This window comes from Zalophus californianus, chromosome 8, assembly GCF_009762305.2.
Source record: "Zalophus californianus isolate mZalCal1 chromosome 8, mZalCal1.pri.v2, whole genome shotgun sequence".
Classification (NCBI taxonomy): domain Eukaryota; kingdom Metazoa; phylum Chordata; class Mammalia; order Carnivora; family Otariidae; genus Zalophus; species Zalophus californianus.
The window spans coordinates 83,917,169-83,937,273 of NC_045602.1; positions in this window are offsets into that span (position 1 = coordinate 83,917,169).

Sequence of the window (20,105 nt, forward strand, 5' to 3'; positions counted from 1 at the left end):
CCCCACAATCACAAGAAGGCCAGAGAGCACAATCCTACAATGTACCCAGAAGGCAGCAAATTGAAAATATTTGGTGAGTAGTCCTAATAAGTGCCACAGAAAGAGAGAAAGTTTGAGGGGATGCGCAAATTCTGAAGAGTACATTTGAGATCATCTGTGCTAAATACAGGCTACTCACTATAAGAAAATTTACTTGGAAGCCCTTCGAAGTGCCTTCAAGATCTAACCAGTCTGCCTCTAGAGCAACTAAAAAAGTTATGTGATGGCCTTGTAACATCTGATGGAGAGAAAAATGCTACATATATTAAGACACTGTAGGCAGAGAAGAAAAAAGGACCAGCAACGATTTGAAGAAAAAAAAGTCAACACACACACAAGGGCAGACATTTGCAGAGATGATATGCGGATTTGCTATTGAGCTGTTCTTCGCTGCACAATTCTGTGCAGTATGGATGCCCCAAACTGAGAAGCAACAAGGATGGGCTGAGTCCTGGACGCCGTTCTCCTAAGGAAAGCTGAGGGGTCAGCAAATGTATGTTTGTGTGTGGATATGTCCATACTTACTGGAAAACCTCAAATTCCATACTCCAAAAGCTCTATATTCTTCATCACTTGCTAATGGGATCCTGTGTGATTTCAAATACGTTCTTTTTGCTTATTTCTATTGCCAGGTCATCTTCAAAAAGCTAATGATATTCAAAATTCCTTGTCATACTCTTTGCTCAGGACTCAAAGCAGTAATGCAGCCAGGCTGATTTCAACTAGAGCAAGACAAGATAATGTAATGAGTGCTCCAGAGGCAGGCTGCCTGGGTTCAAATTGCCAACCATGATTGCATAACCACTCTCTTCCTCCATTAATCCATCTGTAAAATGGGAATGATATCCGTATTTATTTCAGAGGGTTGTGAGCAAAAATCCAAATGTGTAAAGAAGTGAACACCCAGCTAGAATCTGCTACTAAATTTTAGTTTTCAAATTTATAACAAAGACTAAAATCAGCCGAGCTATACTCCGGTCTGCAGCTGGTATTTGGAGAAGCATTAGCAGAATTCCCTTCATCTTTGCTCATTCCTTCCCTTAAAAGATCTCCAGTTTGGAAATGCCATCTTTCCCCCTACAACTGCACAAGCCACTGACTTGTCAGGGGGAAAATACAAAGACTTCCACATTTTTGCATCTCTGTCTCCTGAATTAGTACTCCACTTCTGAATTTAAGGGACCAAAGCACCGTTCAGTGTTTTAAGAGTGAGTAAAATACATAAAAATTAGAATGGCTGTGACAAGTTAACATCAATTTGAACGAGACTAGAAAAATGAAATTCTGTAGATGAGTGCTTCCGTTTCAAATGGCTTTACCGGTTTTCAAATGATTACACAATTTTGTTTCATTCCCTTCAAATTTACAAATTAGTATTTTTAAGAGCCGGAGTTAATAACAAGTTGAGTTGAAACATATTAAAAACTATAAAGGTTCCCTCAACTGAAGTTCGGAATTTTGCTGTATAAAACTGACTTAGAGTTACAATAAAAATAGCAATATCGTGCAATAGTATGTTTGTATTTCTCAGTTCAATTGCTTTTTCTTTTCAAACCGTAGGCCACTAAGACATGCCTGAGTGAAATTTCCTAGGAGCCAAATAATTAATCCAACATTTATCCAAAATGCTGAACTAACTTACATTCATTCTTCAGATGAATATCATACCTTGATGGTGATCTACAAATTGTTTTCAAGCTTAGGCTTATAAAGGTATTATAAAGTGTTCTGATTAATCAAGAAGAACACCTTGTAATTTGTTACATGTGGAATGTAGCTACCCAACTCCCTGAATGTTTTAACAAAATACTTGTAAATTTGCACCACCCAAACTGTACCTCCACCAACCAAGAGCAAAAGATGATGCCAACACCAACAGAAGGTAAGAGAAGGATAAATTTCAAAAGATTCTAGCTGTTTCTGTGCCCTCCGCACCCTTCGAGGGAAATCAAGAATTGAAAGGGATCATAGGCTTAAAGTTCAATTAAAATAAACACGTTAGACTCAATTATTTTACTATTTAGAGTAAAAAATGGAATTTTCTCATCAAATGTTTTGGTTCTTTCCCTCTTTTTACTTTTTTGGTATGTGTGGTCTTATTTTAAAGTTCCATTGAGGCAATACACATATGCCAGCCAGAAAATGCCGATATTAAGGGATTTTATTCATAACAGGCTAAATTTGTCTCTTGTGAAAGATAAAAGCACTTTGAAGTTGATGAGTCTATGATTTTAAGTAAAATCCTTATTCAAATGTGATTGCTTTATAGGTCTCACTCTGGTCAGAGTAATTTTGTGCTCTTCCTATATATTATTCCAACTATAATAAAGCTGTTTATGCAAATGTGAAATTGTTGCTATTGCAAAATTTCTTCAACCATGTAAGGTTGCAATGTTAGGTTCCCATTCAAGATCAAAATTCCACATATTCACAACCTGCAAACATCCAAAATTCACACTTCGACATCTGTGTGGCTGCCAACTTCCCCTGCAATTTATATCATGTTTTTCCAGAAGTGAAAGGAAAAAAAAAAACCTTGAGGTAAGTAAAATTAAACAATGATAGTAAATATTTACCAAATGTTTGCTATGGCATACATTTTATTAATTGATAGCACTTAGAAACCACATTAGGGATGCAAAAACCTTCAAAGTTTACCCACCACATGCCCAGTTCTGACCCAAACCTTAAAGGTTTTTTCATCTGCAAGTTTGAAAGTTCTTAGATTCCTTTTGTTACCTTCACTTGGAAAATTTTCTGATCATGTGTATTTTTGCATCCTTAATGAAACCTTTATTTTTCCATATTCCCTCTCATTGAAAAGTCAAAAGTTTCTATCATGTCAACTACACTAAATACCTTCAAAATAAACAACTTAAAATGATTACATTTATAAACAATTATTTTCAGATCTTGTAAAAAGAGTTTAACCAATGTCTCATGCTTCTGCACCAACATATGTTAACGAAGTTATGAATTGCTAAAACTCAGACCATAGTACCCATGGGCGACCGGATTTCTCTGCTGACTGCCTTTATCACCTCTGTAACTCCTTCAGCTACATTCTAGAACCTCTGAATTTGCAGATGAGCAAGGATGGCAGTAGGGATTTCAGAAACTGTAAAATCATGGGCTGCTCGGATACATGAGCCGATTGCTGAGGTCTGGGGAAGAAGGAATTTCAGGCTATGTAAGAAAAACAGCTCTGGGGGTGCCTGGGTGGCTCAGTTGGTGGAGCGCCCCACTCTTGATTTCAGCTCAGGTCACGATCTCGGGGTCTTGGGATCCAGCCCCGTGTTAGGCTCCCTGCTCAGCGTGGAGTCTGCTTGAGACTTTCTCTCCCTCTCCTTCTGCCCACCCCCACTCTCTCAAAATAAATAAAGTGTAAATTAGAAAAGAAAAACAGCTCTGTGCCATACATCTGGTCACCCTCAGGTTTCTCAGTCTCCTTCAAGGCTTGAGCGTAGCCATTCTCAGTTACTATGGCTCTGCACACTGAAATTCTATTTTCTAGTGTGTTCACTACCAGATACAACTCATGACGCCACTTCTATAAGGTTTCCTCACCTAACATTTTCTACTCATCACTGTATCTCAAGAAACTCATTTATTCCCACCACATAACGTGTCATAGGCTTTGTGCCGCCATTAACTCTCTGCACTGTCCTTCATCGTGAAACCTCTCTGAGCTTCAGTTGGCTCATTTGGAAAATATGAACAAATTATAATAAGTAATATCTTCATTGTTATTATCTTTGTAGATTCCACTGCACCTCATTCGCTGATGTAATTGTTGTTTAAGCAAGCCGTGTCACTGCACCCTACTGATGTAGAGTTTTTTCTTGCTTTGTTTTGACTTCTTTCTGGCTATATCTTCCCACAAAGTAACAGTACACACCACTGAGAAGTTGAGGCCCAAAAGGTAAAATGCAGGAAGAATAAATATGAAGCCATGCATTTCAGTTTGAAAATCAGTACCAGAGGTGGGGGGTTTATACATCTGACAGGCACTTTTATTAGGCACCCACTCAGTCCCGGCAGGGTTCTGATAGCACAAAGATTTGAAAAAAAAAAAAGACCCCAAATTTAATAAGCTCACATGCTCACACTATCGGCAAATAGAGGAGGAGAGATGAGAGACGCTTAAACAAATAACTAGAATGCTCATTGAAATAAGTATTATGATAGAACTTGAGTACCTATTCTATAAAAGCACAAAAAAGAAATGAATTTTACGGCAGTGGGGTGCAGATCCGGGACGCCAGAGAAAATTCTGAAAGAGGAAACACCACCAGGTTTTTGGCCAGCAGTGGCTGTTAACATTGATTTACCCAGCTTCTCACTAAGCCAACTATGCACACGGACAAGATAAGAATTCATACTATCACCACCTAATATGTTACAGCTAATAAGTCGCAGAGCTGGGCCATAAAGCCAGGGGTATCCTATGGTTAGCCACTAAACTATGCTGCCTTTCAGTCTAATAAATGGTCAGGTTGCATTCCAGCTAAGTTTATTATACAATCGAGACATAGAACTATTACATTAAAAAAGCATTTTTTCCTTCCATGATATCTGTAAATAAAATAATATAGTGAGGGCGCCTGGGTGGCTCAGTTGGTTAAGCGACTGCCTTCGGCTCAGGTCATGATCCTGGAGTCCCGGGATCGAGTCCCGCATCGGGCTCCCTGCTCGGCAGGGAGTCTGCTTCTCCCTCTGACCCTCTTCCTTCTCGTGCTTTCTATCTCTCATTCTCTCTCTCAAATAAATAAATAAAATCTTAAAAAAAAATAATATAGTGAGCATTTTTATTTCCCAAAACTTGAGTCATGATTTGTGGCATCTTTATAAGAATGACCTAAACCACGTGGGATTTTTTTTTTTCTCTTTTAATTGGTAAAGAGTACTGAGGCACCCAGGGTAACTGTAATCCGTTGTTAAACTCATCTCGGCAAGACTCCTGTGAGTCTTCCTGTGCCAGGTGATTCTCAAAAATTTGCGCATACAGTATGCTCTTTATATATGCATGGAATAAAAGGTCTCTAAGGAAGTACACTGAAATGCAGGGTGAAATTCTAGGACATTGCCTCCTTCCAGGCTTTTCTCCATTTTTCATATATTCTACAAAAAGCACACATGTTTTTAAATCAAATAAATAGCATATACACTTGGGTTTTTTTATTCTATGGGATTATCAATTTGTTTTTAAAATACCTAGAAACACATGAAACTAGCCAAAACGATATATAGAACTATGGTGATTTTTGTTTTATTGCATGATTTATTTTCCCATATTTTCTGAAATGAATTTTTTCTTAATGTCCTAATTGGCATACTAAGAACAAATGTCCCTGAGCAGTTATAGGCAAGCAAAAGGGGAAGAGCTCTCCATGCAGAGGAGGGGAGGTCTGAGCAGCCCCAGCCACAGGCTGGGGTACAGCCTATCCGGAGAATGCCTCGGGGCCCAGTTAGACTAGAGAGAAAGAGAGAGAGAGAGGAAGAGAGAGGAGGAGAGAGAGCCTACACCCTCGCAGGGTGGGAGAAAATGGCCCTGACACCCTGGTGGAAGATATGTCCTCCAGAAAAGAATAGAGCTTCCCCTCCTGGAGAAAAAGAGGACATCTTAGGTGAGGACTCTGCTTACAGGCAGGGCGTGAGGAAGCAGCAGAAAGGTCCGTCCTAAGCTAAGAGAGGTGGGGAGGGGGCGTGGATCAGGGTGGCAACCGGAGAGGTGCCGCTGTTATAAGTGAAAAAGTGGCCCGGCAGAGGGGCTGGCTTTTAAAATTGAAGGCTGGGATGAGATGAGCAGTCTTTGGGAAAGGCATGAGCTGGCCGGGCTGGCGAACGGATGTGGAACGGGGGGCGGCTTCCGGACCCTGGGTCTAGCCGGGCTGCTGACCCGCTGTGCACGCGTGGTCAAGACCCGGCCTGCCTGCATCAGAGCTTCTTCAGAAGAACCTAGAGCCAGGCATTCCCTTTCCAAGCACAGCCTTCTCTCACTCACTCACATCTGTCTAGTCACCCATTGAACAACCCAGGCATTTGCTGTGAACTGTGCGGGGGCGGGGGCAGGGCGTGCACACTGAGTCAGAACACGTCCGTATCTTAAACAGATGCTTCTCGAAGGCACCCTGGACAGAAGAAGAAAGGTGACGCTCTCAGATCCACCGGTGAACAACAATCCTTGTGTGTTCCTGAACCCCAACCAACTCATAGTTGACATTGCCAGGGTCTCCTGCACACCAATCAGAAGAGCCTGCAATTCCAAGGTCATTCTCACAGAGGAAGGTTCGTTCGTCTCCTCTTCCCTTTCTGGAAGATTGTTTCTGAGTTCCAACCACAAATTTATCTTTTTTTTTTCCTTCAGTCAAAGAAATAGCTCACCCCGTTTCTTGAAGTAAACTGCTTATTCTAAATTAACCCGAATTTTCAAAACTGTCTCTAACTGAAAATTCCCCTGGAGCCTGGTAAGACCGGGACTCCCTAAGCCTCTTGCCAGGAGTGCTTGGCCTCAGACAGACCAGGAATACCATAGTGCCCTTTATTACTGGGTTTCAGTATTTCCATTTTAAGCCCTGGTAAATACAGGGCTATGAGAGAAAAAAATTAATGGGAATATTTTCAAACCTTCAGAAAACTCAGGATTTGATATTTGGCAGGAAGGCTAAGAGGGTGGTTAAAGAAAAAAGTGAAAATACTCAAAACTTTCTTTAAGGTTGAGTTTGAGTCCAGTTGACTCCACTCTTTTTTCACACTGGCCCTAGCAAGGGTGCATTTTTTCCCCCCTGCTAACAACTCTTCCCTTATTCTATGGAATGTTTAATTTGCCCTTTGAAAGAAAGTATGATTTGTTCCATTTTTCCATGTGCAATTTCTGTGCTATTTACAGACTAAGATAAGAATCAAGAAGGATTCATGTGCCAAAAGCACAAACTCAAGGCTTAGAGAGGAAATCAGAGTCCTAAGTCCCAACTTGGACTGACTCCCTGGAATTCTAGCTACAGAACCCACTCAACGGTGCACTCTCAGCCACCTCAGTGGGACACCCTGTGCTCAGAGACCACTGCCCCAAGCGCTCTGGGAATCAAGGCGCGGTCTCTATCAAACTCAAAGCGTGTGTTTGGCAAAGCAGCCCATCTAGGGGATTTGCTGAACAAAGCTACCAAAGACTTAGAGAAATTACAGTGTTAATCTAGTCAGCGATGACAGTGTGATGTGGAAACACCCGTTATTATGCTCTACAGGTACAGCACACCTATCACCAAAACATCTAAATTAAAATTAATCCCTATTGCTATAACAGACAGTATCTAACTGGGGCCTTTCTAAAAATTATTTATTTATTTATTTATTTATTTATTTGACAGAGAGAGAGAGTTCACAAGCAGGGGGAGAGGCAGAGGGAGAGGGAAAAGCAGACTTCCCGCTGAGCAGGGAGCCGGAAGCGAGGCTTGATCCCAGGACCCTGGGAACATGACCTGAGCCGAAGGCAGACGCTTAACCAACTGCGCCACCCAGGCGCCTCTTGAAATATTTTTAATAAAAAGATGTATACTAAACAAACTCAAACCTGTGACCAAAACAACATGATAAAAAAAGTTAAGCAAGTTATGAAGAAAACCAGTTAAATCTAACTAAAAAAAACCACCATTTTGTTGCAGCTGGTCTATTACTGAGCTCTATTTACATAAGTTCTGCCTTTTTTCTGGGCATCTCGGCTATGAGTTGTCTCCTGGATTTTCACCGTTCTGAATGGTTGGCTTTCTGTTCCAGCCTTGCCTCAGCTGTCTGACCCAACTCAACGGCTGGCAGTACTCACTCACACCCACTTCCCATCCCCTACCCGCTTTCCACTCGGAGCATGCCTTGCTCCGATCAGCTCCCCATAGCACAGAGAAACTGCTTCTCGTTTGTTCAGACAAACATGCTGGTTGCCACCACACTCACAGGCACAATGAAAGACTTTCTCTTTTGCCCAACTCAGTACACAGGCCAAGACGCAACACATACTACAACCCCCATCTCCCGGAGGCAAGTATCCGTCCCCACCTTTCTAAACGGTGCACGCATGTTCCTCCAAACAAACAAAATCCATAGCTTAAACACCACACACACACACACACACACACACACACACACACGCACACACACACACACGCACACACATGCACACACACAATTCACATTCACATGGTGGATGTAGCTTAGAGTATTGACCTTACTAGTTACAGAGAGAGTGAGAAAAGGGACTCAAGAGTAATACCTCCAGCGTCTGCCGAGGGGGTCCGCTTTGCTGAACTCATTTACCCCCACTTAATCCCATCACCAACTTGCTTCTCCACCGATTCCCTCGCGAAGCAGTGTATTATGAATAAAAAAGACTTCCCTTTGGTCCCTTTTTTAAATGTCAAGAGCAAGCCCATACCCAGTGGCATGTACCCAGACTTGATCTTGCTGTGGGAGAAGCCACAAGGCTCACTTTCAGTTCCTGGGGACACGCTGTCATCCCACAAGTTATAGGGACAGTAAAACTGCTGAGGTCAAATACTACAGATTAACTCTCAAATAAATAACATTAGTTTTATAGGCATTTAAAAAGTATAATATTCGTCTGCAAAATAACTGTTGGTAATTGATTAACTCAGGGTTGATCATTGTTAATTAAATTGCACTTAATTTTGCATATTTATAACTCTTCGAAGTTCACTTTAGCACTCTGGGAGGAATTGCCTAAAAGTAATTCCCCTAAAGGTCTGTTCTCCTAACCTCACCAAAGACTCACTCCTAAAACCGAAGCTGACAAATGAATAGTGCTCTAAGGTTTCCTGTTACTAAGAGGCCAGCAGTCTCCAAAATGGATATTGTGCATTACCCATCACTGGTCAAGGTGTGATTGAAATAAAAACTCCTACATATTGCTACAGAGAATACGAATTAGGGCAAACTTCCTGGAGAGCAGATTGGCCACATGGATCAAGATTCTTAGAAATGTTCTGGTCCTTTGACCTAATAATTACACTTCTTGGAATTTATCCCAAGGAAATTATCAGAGAAACAAACAAAGGATTATGTACAAGGATGTTCACTGCAATGCTATTTATAATAGCAAAAAATTGCCGCTGCCTAATTAACCAACAATAGAGATTTAGTTAAGTAAAATTATAGTAAATCCATAGAACAGAATGCTATTCAGCCATTAAAAACCATGTGTTCAAAGAATGCGAAATAGCTCAGGGAAATGCTGACAAGATATTGTCAAGTTAAAAAGTAAGCCATAGCACGTTAAATGCAATGTGACAAAAAATAAAAATAAAAAAAATAAATGCAATGTGACCCCAGTTTCATAAATACGTGTACATGTGTGATATGTAATATGTAATATGTGTATTATATATAAACATTGGAAGAAAGGATAAAAATCTACATTGATCAAGGTTTCCTAAATGCCAAGGACTGTGATTAAATTTTTAATTAATTATTTTATTTAGTCACCGAAATAATTCACAGAACGCATCATTTTGATCCCTATTGTAACAATGATGCAACCAGAGCAAAGAGAGATTCAATTGCCTGAAATCATTCAGCTAGTAAGTAGCCAGTGTTTAATCCCAGACAATCTTGGTCCTACTTAACACTGTCCACTGTATTTCCGTAGGTTATTTTTTTCCTTCACATTATTTTTGTCTTTTCCAAATTTTCACAACACATATTTCACTTTTGCAACCAGATTCTAAAAGGTTTTCGATAGTGTGTAAAATGAGAGTAATTGCCATAATGATTGAAATTCAACATCATGTTCTTGCTGAAACAAAGTGGGCATTTCTTATTTGCCAAAAGCAGAGGCAGCTTTTTGTTTTGGTTTGGTTTTTTTTACCGATTCATTCATTATTTCAATTTTGAAAATGAACCATTTGTTTCTCACCTTTCATATATTTTGGCACGTCTGTGTTTCGTGGAGTGCTTTCTGAAGCAGGAGAGAGGCACTGATCCAGGGCTATGTTCAAGGGTGAGTAAAAAATGCAAAAAGCGATCTTTCTAGGTGTTTTCGGTCTTCTTAATAGAAGGTGAAGTAAGCTGCTCTGAGTGAGTTGGGCAGAGGTGAAAACTGGCATTTAAGAGAGTGAAAATATGGAATAATTTGCTGTGGTCGGAGCCAATTCGAAGTAAATAAGGATGAAATATCATCGCTGGTAATAAGGATGACAAAGGATAAGTGAACAGGGAGAAAGAAGGCTCTGCTGAGTCTGGGCACCTGAAATCAGACCACTGTCCCCAGGATCTCCAGGTAGGCAGGGACAAGCCACCAGCAGGAGCATAAGCTGCTGCTCCAGTGAGTCACCTCGATTTCAGGTGCCAGAGCCTTGACGTCTAAGGAGCGGGAGTGGGGCTGTGCGAGCGTGGGTCTGTTGCGTTGGAAGATGCGGAGCTGGCAGAAGGTTGATAGGTTTCTTCATCGGAGCATCCTCCAGGCAACAGCGTGTTTTGGGCCACAGGTACCATGGCAAGTGGAGGGGCGGTGTGTGTCCAAGAGGGGCCCCTCCTGAGCCCTCCGAGAGGAAGAGACTGTGCTGGGCAGGGGGCGTGGTGGCTGAGGAGGAGTGCCACTCAGACACCTCCGAGAGAAGTGTGTGGAAGGGCCCCTGCATGGCTCACGGGGAAATCATCCCACCGGGAAGAGGGAGAGGGCCGGTAGTGCAGTTTCTGGAATCCTCCAGGAAGCTGGCTGTGGTCCAGGAGGCATCGGGGGCCCTGAGTTGCCTTGAGTTTTAATCAAGTGGCATGAATTTCTAATAATGAAAAGGACGAAAGAGAGGTTTAATTACGATGTCTTATGAAAACAAAGGTTTCGTATGTACACTCTGCAATCCCTTTTCACAATTTTTGCGCCGACTGCGAGCACCAACCCAATAGGTCACCCTGCAGACAGGGAAAAGCGTATGTTAATTGGGGGATATTATATAGCCACTAAAATTATATCAGATTGAATTTTTAAAACAAATACAAGGGTGTTTATACAAAGTTTTATAAAAATAACTGGGAACATTTATATGATGTTAATTGTTTTTCTAAAATTCATAGCAAAGACATGAGCAGGAAACCCCTCCAAATATCAGTGTAGTTTCCCTCTAGGCAGGAAAGATACGAACTATATTTTTCTTCCTTATGCTTTTATGTAGTTTCTAGAAAATGAGATATTTGGAAAGTCCTTTGATGGCTCAGAATGGGATCATAAACTCTGTGCAGGTCCTCCACAGTGGTCCCCACCCACCACACCAGCCCGTCCCTCCCCGCCCTCCCCCGCCCCTCCTGTGCACATGAAATCAGGACATTTCTCATCCTACTCTTTTCTGATTCCTGGTCTTTGTGCCTCTGGCATCTTCCCCTGACACCAAGACCCCAGCCCCATTTCAAGGCCCATCAGCAGGGCAAACTTCTCTGTCAAGCTTTCCTCTACCCTTCCACTGAGAAGCTGTAGCTACCTATTCAGTAACTATAACACTTAACATCTCCTTTCTATTTTGCATTCTATCTTTTTTTTTTTTTAAGACAGTGCAAGAGAGAGAGAACGAGAGAGAGAACAAGCACACGGTGGGGAGGGGCAGAGGGGAGAGAAACTTCAGCAGGCTCCACACCCAGCGGGGAGCCGGATGCAGGGATCAATCTCACAAACCTGATCACAACCTGAGCCAAAATCAAGAGTCAGACTCTTAACCGACTCAACCACCCAGGCACCCCCTGCATTCTGTCTTATGCAGTGATTTGTGTGCAGGTTGCTTTCCTCCACCAACCCTTGTCAATGGCTGGAACTTTCTTATTTCTATTTCTGGAACTACTCTCCCTGCCCACCCCAGCCCATGGCACCTAGTATTTGGAATATAATAAGCACACCACAAAGATTTATTGAATTGATTTGAAAGTATTCCCTGGGATGTGAGAAGTTTGATTTCTTTCTCTCAGCTTGGCCCTTGTGCTATTGGGTGTGGAAGGTGTGACCGCCACGGGATGAGTGGGAAATAAAGGGCCCAGTCATGTTAAGAATTTGAAAGAAGAGATGCAAATTGTGTTTCCAACATATAGGCTCTGCCCACTATGGACACAGAGATCCCAGAAAACAGACCAAGGGTTGTGGCTGGGGGCAGTGAGACATGCCACTTGACAATAAGACAGATGGAACGAAAATGAGTGAGAGGTAGAAAGGAGAGGTCCCTGCAGAGTTTTAGGGGATGACCAAGTCATTGAGAAGAAAGAGAAGTAAGTGCTGTGGACACAGAGCCCTAAGTCAACATATGCACATACAACAGTGCATCGAGTGGGACCCCCAGGACACAGAATGGAATGCATTATTGGATCCAAAATGCTCCTCTCCTAACCAGTATGATTTCAATCAAAATTTCTGGCAAAGAATTCAAATCCAAATACTTAGTTTTATTTTCCCACAACCATTTCCAAGTTGGTTTCTTCACAATCAGATCTTAAACAACCTGTCGTCAATGCGTTCGCTGAGATTTCAAGTGGGAAAATTTCATGGAGCAATTTTCTTCACCTACTATTTAAGGCAAACAGAAACTAAGCCTAAAAGTAATATCTTACATTGTCCTGCAGCTGGTACTGGGGAGACTAACCACACTCACATTTTCCTAGAAAGCTACAGTTTTACTATGGAATACTTCATCATGTTCATTATCGCCTATTTATACTCATGTAAACTGACGCTCCAAGAGTAACCAAACTTCAAAATGTTAATATAAACATTATACCTCTTTTAATTGCAATAGACACATTCTTAAGTAATTTAATTCCAACAAGATCCATTACCAATAAACAAAAAACACATTTTTGGCGGCTTCCCTACATAGTACAAAGCAGGAAGGAAAGTAAAGGGTTTCCACAGCAAGGACCAGCAAATAGCCCTGCACTCTTTGTGTTTTGAGGTTGAGGCTGTAGACAAAAACTCTGGCTCAAGGCCAATCACAGATTAGATGGAGGAACATCGAGAGACTAAGGGAAATATCTGAACTTGGCTACCTCTGGGCTTGCGGGTGAGACAAATTCGCAGAAGCTCTAACTGTAAAGGATATCCCATGTTGACCTTGCCAGAAATTCATCGTTTTGAAGGAGGAAGAGTCCGAACCATTCGTGAAGGCAAGTTACCGAAGCCACTGGCTCCCCTTGAGCCAGCTAGCACCCAGCCACCTGCGAGGAGAGCAGCTTCGTCGATGACTCCACTGTCACTGGGAACCACCAAACTCAGGTTGAGGTGACTGCCGTTAATTTGGGCCACTTAAATAATAAGCAACTTCAAAGGAATTTGTTTTCATTAACCAGTTGCTTAATTTGATGTGACGTGATTGCATTTGTACCCAGAAAACTGAGGGAATTCTTGCTGCCAATTGAAGGGCCTTTTTATCGCAATGGATTTCCTTTCTCAAAAGTTCAGAATCATTCAAATGTACTTCTGTGTCTGAGTGTTCCAATTTAGGTTTTAGTTTGCTAATTACCAGTTGCCATCTATTGGTCTTTTCATTTCTGATCTTGATAGAATTGTCACTGAGCCTAGTTTCACCCAGGCACCCACTCAAACTGCTCAGTTTACAGAGGACAGGTATCTTGAAAAATATAAGGCTCCGTTAATATCATTTAAATCAGCTTTTTCCGGCACAGTATTTATGGCTCAACATCTAGCAGTTCCAGTCTCTCAATATGGATGTAGTCTAAGGGTTTGATTTTTGGTTAGGTTTTGGTCTTTTGCCTTGGGCACCCAAGCTTTCACAGCACTTTTGGGGATTTTTTTCGGTTTGGGGGTTTGGGGGTTTTTTTTTTTTGGTTTTCTGGTTTTTTGTTTTGTTTTGTTTTTAGAGAGTGCATATGAACAGTTCTGGACATGTGTTCACCACTTGGAGATCTGTATATTTCAGCACTCAGTTGATTTACGGGGGCAGATCAACTTTCAGTCTTTGGGTATGGGCTTTGGAAATTTCGTGTGGCCTCGTTCTCTTTCCAAATACATCTTAGCAGTGGTTTACCCTGCCCCTGTGGTGGGAAGAATTTGAATCATTGTCCGCATGGCATTCATGTCATTGCACCGAATCACATTGAGCATAAATGAGGTTTTGAACATGGTTCTCTACACTTTAGGACAAGAACAACAGACTCCGTAAGCATTAGCTCCATAGACTCTTCGCTGAGGTCTTCAGTTAACACTCTAAGTTAATATATATATACATATATATATGTGCATATATATATATATATATATATATATATCTTTAGGTCTATGGAGTCCATTAAAATATGATTTTTAATACTGTGCTTACTACATTGTTGAAAATTGTTCATGTTTGTAAAGCAGCTTGGGTATAGAACACAAACGTTGTTAAGAGATAAAATTCTTGCATTTAGGAAATTCATCAAATAAAGAACAAAATGGTACTCCCTTACCAAGGTACCAATCTTGTAAGGGCAAACAGAGACACAGCTAATGTTAGGGCTGAGATTTAACTGAGTGGTTCTGGAGGGACAAACAAGGCTTCACTTGGGATTTATGGCCGTATGCCATCCTCCAGCCTCCTTCGTTTTTCTGTGGTTGCCATAGGTACCTGGTGTTTGCCACTAAGCAATTTTGAGAGAAGGCACAAACGAACATTCAGGCCCACTCCCAAGGGCTAGAGAGCTGATGCAGAAATCTCTGAGTTGGAATTCAGAAAAGTGGGATCGGGTACTTGTTCTGGCCCCATTTTCCACATGGTTTGTCTCAATCCTTTGTCTCAACAGTTCAATACAAGTTTAGGTTTAAGAACTAGTGCTTAGCCATGGATGGTAATCAGAAGCAAGTCAGATGCTCTGCACACCGGTTTCCTTTTGCTGAGCACCTGCAGCTCCGCGTCTCCAAACTCCGCCCGGGAGTGCAGTCTGGGCTGGACCCTGACCTCCACGCAGAACGTGGGGAGCATGGGTGCATGCCCCGGGTGTGCTACAGAAGTCTGCAAGAGGGAGGGGGAAGTGAGGAGAAGACCACCCTCGACCCCAAAGGAGATGCAAAGTTGGTGGAAGGAGATAAGATGCTGCAGATAAGGAGAGGAGGGATTCTTTCAAGATGCAGGACCTCAGAATGTCATGAAGTAACTGTGCAGTGAGAAAAATTACCAACAAAATAGGCAAATCATGACAGAACTATTGCCTTCCATCTGTTGTTGTCTGCGAAGTGTCTGTATTTAGATATCATTGCTGTTGGTAATGATTAATTCAGTCCGTGTTATTTTCCCCATAGGCAATACATTCTCTTTACTCAAAAGAAAGTGTCCCTGTGAGACTGAATTTGACTATACTCATTAAGATTTAAATTTATCTATACCTTTTAATATAATAATGATAACAGTAACAATAATAAGCATTTATTGAGCACTTGTTCTGTCCCAGGAATTGCTTTAAATGTTTTCCATGTATTAATCCTCACAACCCTGAGTGAGCTGTTACTAACCTCATCTTACTGAAGCACAGAGAGGGACAGTAACTTGCCCAGGGCTGCCGAGCTGCTGAGGGATGGAGCCCAGGTATAGACACAGGCAGGTGAATGCTAGAGCTTGAACGTTTTCACAGCTCCGTCGTTGTCCACATATATCTGCCTATCTTGGATGCCTTACTGAATCCTGGATGTAAGGGAAATTTTAACATATGCAGATACTCTAAAAATAATAGGAGAATTAAAAATGTAAAACTTGGCCTGTGAATCAATTAAGAAAAAAATTTGAGGAAGAAGTGAAATTATCTTTTTTAAATTAACCTATCTGGTAAATTTTAAATCACAGGTAAAATTCCCAAAAATCCTCAATATGGACATAGAGTATGACTAACCAAATGAGATCAGCTGTCTCTCTACTCAAGATACATTGATTCTGGGCCTCTGGTTTTATTCAGTAATAAATGGGCCATATGGCTGGCCACCAAACTGTGTGATATTGCTAGGTATAAAGAGGAAAGCCTAAGACATTGAACTATGGCCTTTCAAACCCAGTGTGGTGTCTCAGTGCCTTCTCATGTGCTCCTTGGAGTGACACGTGATACCATGCTCTATAAAAACACAGTAGCACTCTCTCAAAAAAATACCATTTCTAAAACTCGAGTTTAATGTTTTTCTGTTTTAAAAAAAATTTATTTATTTGAGAGAGAGAGAAAGAGAGAGAGAGCATGTGCACGTGCACCCGTGCATGCAGCCTGGGAGGGGAAGTGTTGGGGCAAAGGAAGAGGGAGGGAGAATCTCCAGCAGACTCCCGGCTGAACATGGAGCCCCGTGGCTCGATCCAACGAGCCGAGATCATGACCTGAGCTGAAACCAAGAGTTGGTCGCTTAACCAAATGAGCCACCCAGGCGCCCCTAGAGTTTAATATTTTTCAGTGACACTAGGTTAATGTCGGGACTAAGACGTCTACCGTTTCCTGGATTGGTGTACCAAAGAATTCCATTTGGATACATGTTTTTTTCATTTCATCATATATCACATAATTGGCACTTAGTAAATATTGGATAAATTGTATTAACTTGATAAACAAATGCCAAGTCAAATACAGGTAAAGAAACATTTCCTACAGGAATTATTATCCACATATTTCAAGTGGATTTTAAATTTCTTTCTCACAGATTATTCTGCTTTCCTCTATTTTCCAAAATTGGTATCTATTATTGGTCACTAATTTTATAGCTACAGATATATCAACTTATTGAAATTTGGAGGTGTACTTTGGCACCACAAGCCTAGATTTTTAGCCCATGAGAGAACTTCTTATAGGTAATGATGTATTTTTAAAGAGGTCAATTTAACCAAAAAAATCAAAATTTGGATTTCAGAAAGGAGGCAGAATGATCATTCGCTTGGGGTAAAAAAAAGTATATTACACAGCCATTAAAAAGAATGAAATCTTGCCATTTGCAATGACGTTGATGGACCTAGAGGGTATTATGCCAAGCGAAATAAGTCAGTGAGAGAAAGACAAATCCCATACGATTTCACTCCTATGTGGAATTTAAGTAACAAAACAGATGAACATAGGGGAAGGGAAGGAAAAATAAAATAAGATAAAAGCAGAAAGGGAGGCAAACCATAAGAGACTATTAACTATGAGGAAACAAACTGAGGGTTGCTGGAGGGTGGCGGGTGGGGGAATGGGGTAACTGGGTGACAGGCATTAAGGAGGGCACATGATGGAATGAGCACTGGGTGTTATATGCAACTGGTGAATCACTGAACTTTACATCTGAAACTAATAATACACCGTATGTTAACGAAATTGAATTTAAATTAAAATTAAAAATTAAAAAGAATATTACAAATGAAATATTCATTCATTAATGTCAGTACAAAAGAAAGAAGGAAAGAAAGAAGGGAAGGAGACAAGGAGGCATGTAAAAGGGAAACAGAGAGCTGCCTGGGTGGCTCAGTCAGTTAAGCATCTGCCTTCGGCTCAGGTCATGATCTCAGGGTCCTGGGATCGAGCCCCGCATCGGGCTCCCTGCTTGGTGGGAAGCCTGCTTCTCCCTCTGCCTGCCCCCTCTGCCAGCCACTCGCCCTATTTGTGTTCGCCCTCTCTCTGTCTCTCAAATAAATAAATAAAATCTTTTAAAAAAGGTGAGGCGGGGGACAGAGTAGCAACAGAGACAGGAAAGCAGCAAAGAAGGAAGGAGGTTTCATGAGAGCATTGATTTTGCCGATGTGTGCTGAACTTTGTTTTCATTTTTCACTTGTCTTCCCACTTCAGTGGAATACGCATGGCAAAATTTCATCTGGTGTTAATTCAAGTCCACAAAAAGACTCTCAGAACTTCATTATCAATGCAAGATGGGTCACTTAAAATTGAACTTACACCTTAAAAAGTCACATTCGAGAGTGGGGACTAGCAGAGAGAAATCACTTCCAAGACCCCACTATAAATCTTGAATTTGCAGAAGAAGTACACTCCAGTACGTTTTCATTGGTTGATTTCAGACTAAGTATTTTTCCTAACTCACCTTTGCTTTCTAACAAAATTCGTACCTTGATACTCCTAATTCCCAAAAGTGGGGTTGGGCTTCGTAGGTTGCCCTGTTATTAAGTTTTATAGGTTTTTAGTCACCATGTCCATTTCAGACCCACAAAAATCCCATATTGAGGAACAAGGAAATATGCCTGTTGAACAGGTGATTTTCTAAAATAGGAGAATTTGCTACCAATTCAGGAAAAAAAAAAAAAACTTGACTAAAATGTTGGGTGTTGAACAATGGTTACCCAAAACTAAGCAGATCAAACGTGGGATGCAGAAAGAAAAGCATGGCTCCCCCTCTAGAAATTTCCATTGGCTAGAATGTTCCTTAGCTTAGCATCTCTGTGTATGGTCTCCAGAGTTAATGTACCATATTTTCCATGGTTTGATGAAGACTCCAGAGCCCTTAAGATATGAATTGCTATAATTCCTAAATCAAACAGCATTCAATTCAGTTCCAGACCACTGCAGGGTAATAAGACCGGTATTTCTTATTTTAATTAGTCATTTTATACTTCTAACAACTTCTTTGACAATCTTGGATTACTTGTTTGTTTATATGTGATAAAAGCTATGTTTGGCTAAAAATATGAATGCTACATTTGAATGTCCATTTACATTTTAGTAGTTATAGAAATAAACTTTCTAGGCCTTTAGATTATAGCTTTTTATAGACACTGAATTACAATCACCTAATCTATTTTAATATTATCCCTTTCACTGTCTCATGAGTATCTCTTAACACAGCAGAGATATCAAGTTGATAATATGAATTCAAGACAAAATGCTTGAACACTCATCAGAAACTGTCTTGTAGTTTGCTGCGAAATTTGCTTCTGACATTTGAAATTTTCAGGATAAATAAAAAAGTCGTGTGACTACAAAAAAGTGTTGTTGTGTTGTTACTAGATTAGAAGCAAAGTATAAAGACTCATTTATCTTGGTATGCTGAATATGGTGTCTGTAGACCTCATACTCGCTCAATATTTATTGAATAAATAAATAAATAGACAAATAAATAAAAAAACAGTTATATCATGATTTAAAACTATTTTTTCTCAAAATGTATATGCCAAATAGTGTGAGCATCCCTCAAGCTGATATAATATGGAAAATTATATAAGTATATATGTGGGGGGGGAGATAGAAAAATATTCATCTTTTGATCATTGACAAACTGATATTTGTATATTTCCCATTTGTTGCATACCCATCATGCTTTGTATTTCACTTAATATTTTTGAATATGTTCATTCATAGCATAAACATATGAAGGGCATTCAATTCTGCATATTCCAGAAGAAATAAAGCAACACGGACCAATGACATAGCTAAATGCCCCAAGTCAGGATTCCTGTCTGTGTCCAACTTCCACGTCTTCCTGTTGACCAGCACTGCCTCACCTTCTGGATTTTAGAAAATGTGAAGGCAATTTTGCTTCAACAGAAAACAAACTCAGGAAATACATTTCTTGGGAACGTGGTCCTGATGATCAACAAAGCATTTCAAAAGATTTGAGGATCTGTAAGTATAGCCGTGTCCCTTTCAAAGCACCTAGGCTTTACCCACCAAGCCTCTGGTAGAACAGTAGATCATTTCAGCCCTCGGGTCCACTGTTGGCAAAAGAATTTTGAACTATCTTGACCCTTGTGTAAGTTCCGGGGCCCTAGATGCCATACCCATTGAAGAGCCGCGATGCTGATCCAGTGTGCCCAAGTGATTTCGTGTTTGCTTGAAGGCCATTACAAACCTGTGAGACCAAGCATACATGTTCCTTAAAATTAGAAATGCTAAAGAGAGAAATGAAAGCTTAATGTCCCAAACTCAAAATGAATTTCAGTAATAGAGTTGTATGTGTGTATGTATGGGTATGCGTGTGTGTACGTGTGTACGTGCATATGTATGTATGTATATGTGTATCTATGTAGAGTCGGGGCTATTCTCAAGCCCCCACTTGAACAACCTGGGATTAGAATCAAAGCTCTAGTCCTGGCCCCTCCGCTCGTCAGCATGTAGCTCTAGCAATTCACTTGTTCCCTTGCCGGCAAGAGTCT